Here is a 4,460-nt window from a genome sequence, read left to right on the forward strand (position 1 = left end):
TGCGGTAAGAGGAACACTCGTTTTCCTTCCGTGGACAGGCGGTGGCCTGCTCTCCGCCCACCCCTCCTTCAGGGATCAGAGATGCTCAGACTCCAAGGTCAGTGCTGCCGGGACCGGAGGGGCAGTGTGACCTGTAGGTGGCAGCAAAGATAAGCTAACGAAAGCCCAGCCTGTCGCCGCTTTGTGAAATTCAAGGTTTGTGTAAAGAAGGGACGAGGGGCTCAGTGGGCCCTGGGCTGGTTTCTGGGCCTGCGGTGCATGGGACAGCCTGAGACCAGCGTCCTTCATCACAGGAAGCACGTGGTGTGCACTGAACCAACCAAGACGTGAACATCCAAACCTCTTATAAATGGACGCGGTACTTGCTTGGGAGGCGGCGAACACCAGTGGCTTGTAACTGATCTAAAATGGTTTTTTTTGTTTTGTTTTGTTTTTTTGTCCTACTTTGGCATCTTTTCTTCAAATACAGTCTGTTTGATACAAGTTCTTGTGTGTCCCTGATCAGGCTAATAATCGATGCCGTTAAGACGGATTAAATAGATCCACTGGTTTCAGTTAAGTGGGAAAGGGGACATGAAAACAAATGTGTATAGATTGTATAAAAGGGACTGTTTCCCTTCTGAAATAGCACGAGGGATGCAGCTTCTTCTGTCATGAATCTTGTCGTCGGAACAAACCTGATCGCATTAAGGTCTGACGTCAGGCCAGTGACGCCCTGTTGATCCCTTTGTTGTAAGGAAATGATGAAAATGAGGAGACTGCCCCCCACGATAGAACTGATCATGGCTTTGCTTTCGAACATTGTTCCGGTGGCTCAGAGAAGCGCGAGGTCGCGGCGTGCGGTGCGTTGTGCAGATCCCGCCGTCCCCGGGCCGCTGTCTGCAGGAGTCTTATCTGCGCGTCTCTTCTAATAACAGGAGGGCTGTTGACCTCTCAAGTGGGAGCCCAGAGATCAGAATCACACAGATGTCCCTCTCCTTCCGGTGTTATCTCCCTCGATAAACAGGAAAGACGTCGGCCTTCTCAGGAGGCTTTCTTTTCCTTAACAGCTGCATGAACTTCACGTCTTACATCTGCCCTGGCCTCACCTTGTGAGTCTGGGTTCCCAGTGCACCCGAGATCAGGGGCAAGTGTGGGGCCAGATACTAGTAAATACCTGAGGCTTCGTGGGGCCCTAAGTCTCTTTTGTAGTAAACTCTGGTTTTAGCACAACAGCAGACATAGGCAATAAGAAAAAGAATGAGTGAGTCTGTGTTCCGATAAAACTTGATGAAATAATTTAGGAAGTGGGAGAATAGACTGGCTCATCCCACTAGGATGAGACTGATAAATACACAGATTGTCACCAGATAAGATGGGAAACAGCCATAATGGCCGAGGGGTGGCCGGCGTGGTGCAGCCCAGATAAGCCGTTTCTATACCCACCTCCGTTTGCAAGGCTGGTGTGGGTCGGAAGGGGAAGTGGATGAATGAGTGTGTTTGTAGTTTGACTTCACTTGGACCAGGGGGTGGGTGAACATTTTCAGCAAAGGGCCAGATGGTAAATAGGTGGGGCTCTGTTGGCTTTAGTCTCTGTCAAAACTGCTCAACGCTGTCACCTCTGCTATTGTAGTTACTCTGCGTTGTAACTAATGCAGCCGCAGGTAATAGGCAAGCAAATGGGTATAGCTGTGTGCCAGTCAACTTTGTCTACGAAAAGCAGGCCCTGGTTTGGAGGGCCTCAGTTTACTGACCCCTGTTTGAGTGCAAACAGCAGGGTAAGTGGTCCTGGGTGAATGCAGGGGAGAAGTGCTAAGAATGCTACCTTTCCTGGGATCCCTCCGAGGAAGGTGGGGCTCGGTGCAGAAGATAGGGAAGTTCCAGGTGGGCGCTGGGAAAACTGGTCCTTTTGATCCTGATTCAAATCAGCTATGAAATCTGCAGTGAAAAGTCCAAAAATCAAAGTGACCTCCTTTTGCTTGCCTCTGCTTAAGACGTTTGCTGCCTTCTAAATACTATAGAACATGAAGTTTCTGTTTGTCCCTGCACTTAATGTCTTCCTTAAAGAGAAAAGGATAGCCCTAGCTGGTTTGGCTCAGTGGATAGAGCATCGGCCTGCGGACTGAAGGGTCCCGGGTTCGATTCCGGTCAAGGGCACATGCCTGGGTCGGGGGCTCAATCCCCAGTGGGGAGCGTGCAAGAGGTGGCCGATCCATGATTCCCTCTCATCGATGATGTTTCTATCTATCTCTCTCCCTCTCCCTCTCTGAAATCAATAAAATATACATAGTATTGTTGGGGCGGGGGAAAGAAAAGAAAAAAAGGATGAGCCTCATTCTGTTGCCATGGTGACGTGTCCTTCCTCTGAGCCAGGCGCTATCCTGAGAACGTGGCCTGTGTTCACTCATCTGCTTCTCCAGGTGCCATGCAGAGCTGGGACCAGGAGGCCACTGGCACATTCGCCCAGGGCACCAAAAACTCAGTAGCCAAGGAATAATATTTCACTACAGTGCTTTTTAAGTTGAAAACCATGACCCACAGGTCAGCCACTTTGTTTTCGTAAATCATTTTATTAGAAGTTGGCCGAGGAGTTAGGGCAGGGACCCTGCAATTGCAGGGCAGAGTTGGAGCCTATAATTAAAACTCTGGCATTTTGTTCATTGTGGATTTTTTGTTGTTGTTGCATTGGATTTGGATTTTAGAAAATTGCATTTAGAATTCACCTTGATCAGTGAGATTGTTTTTGTTTTTTTAAGTTTTTAAATATTTTTACTGATTTCAGAGAGGAAGGGAGAGGGAGAGATAGGAACATCAATGATGTGAGAGAATCATTGATCGAGCCCACAACCCAGGGCTTGTGCCCTGACTGGGAATCGAACCCGGGACCTCTTGGTCCATGGGACGCCACTCAATCCACTGAGCCACCACAGCCGGGCGATCAGTGAGATTTTTGACATCACTTTATATCTGCACCTGAGGGTGCTGCCTCACGCACCTTACCCTACTCCCTCCGCTTGTTCAAATTTGGAAACTGAAGCAGGAAGGGTTAGGAAACTTCCCAGGACGGAGTGGGCTGCAGCCCCAGGCAGTATGACTCCCGAATCCATATTTGTAACTCAAGGGCTGGGCTGGGTCTCCAATATAGAAATATTTTGTTAGAGTAACAAATTGACCTGAATAGGGTGATGACAGAAAGTCCAAAAGAAGGGTTACCCCTAACACCGTTTGTTTGAGTTAAGGGGTTGAGGAGGAAGGAGGTGAGAAGACCCTGCCTCTGGTAATAACTGGCTGACACCTGGCTCGAGATTTTGCTTCAGATTCTCGGTTTCCTCATCTCTAAAATGGGCCCTTTTCAGCCTTTTGGCTGAGCGATAACAATCAGCTGGTTTTGGCTTACCTGTCTGTCCTTTTCTCATTTCTTGTTTTGTCTGGGGAAAGGGTGGGTGGGAAGGAACCAATAACTAGTTCTGTGACCTTGTGACATTGGGGATCTGTGGTGAGCGTAAGTGGTATTTCGAGATCCATATAACAACCAGGATGTTATACAGAAATATATCTAATTTGTTGGCCAAATCACAGGTCCTGCTAATGCTACTGTGGTTTGGTGCCCACATCCAGAATGGACAGAATTGCTCAGTTTCAGGTAGAGGCTAGTGAAATAAAGATCATTTTCTTTCTCATCCAAGCCCTGACCCTACATTGGGACCTCCAGTGCTAAAGGAATTTCTGGGGTCTGGTTTTCTTGGTAAAATTTGAACTTGAAGTTGCTTCCATCCTAATTAGATTGAGTAGTGCCAGCAGTTGAATACTTAATCCCCTCACTGCCACCAAAACAGACCTTGCATTCAGAGGGGTCACCCATCAGGGCTCTGGGTAATACCTGTGTACAGCCTTTTCCTGATAAACGGCTCATAAGATGGCTCGATCCTCACGTGCGTGTGTGGGATGTCGTCCCCTAGAAAACAGACATCATGTGTTTGTCCATCAGGTCTGAGGCTCTCCGGGAACTCTGCCCGTGCATGGTCTTCACGCTGTGATCTCTGGTCACAAAGGCCCATTTCAAATGCCACCTCCTACCCTGGCCCCACAGAAGTACTGCCTCTTCTCCCAGAGCAGACAGTTCTCATTAGACCCTGCTTTGGGGGGAGGGGAGAGGGTATTGTTTGTTACTGTCCTGAACATCTCACTCCCCTCCAGTGGTACACTCCATCGGGGTGCAGACCCCCGGTGCTCAGTCTGCTACGTTCTGTGGACATACATACAGGCTCTCCCAGATGTGTGTGAGACAGCAACAGGACAGCTGTTACCGTCGGGAATTTTGAAACTGCCTCTGGTGTTTTGTGGTTTGAGGTCAGGAAACCCTCCTAACGCTGAGCGGCTGTGGGTAGGCAGGTTGGCTAAGACATTAGAGATGAGCCACTTTCTGGTATTGAAAGTGTTTCTGTCCTTAAGAACTGTCAATATTTTAGCATAACTTGGCT

This window comes from Eptesicus fuscus, chromosome 12, assembly GCF_027574615.1.
Source record: "Eptesicus fuscus isolate TK198812 chromosome 12, DD_ASM_mEF_20220401, whole genome shotgun sequence".
Classification (NCBI taxonomy): Eukaryota; Metazoa; Chordata; class Mammalia; order Chiroptera; family Vespertilionidae; genus Eptesicus; species Eptesicus fuscus.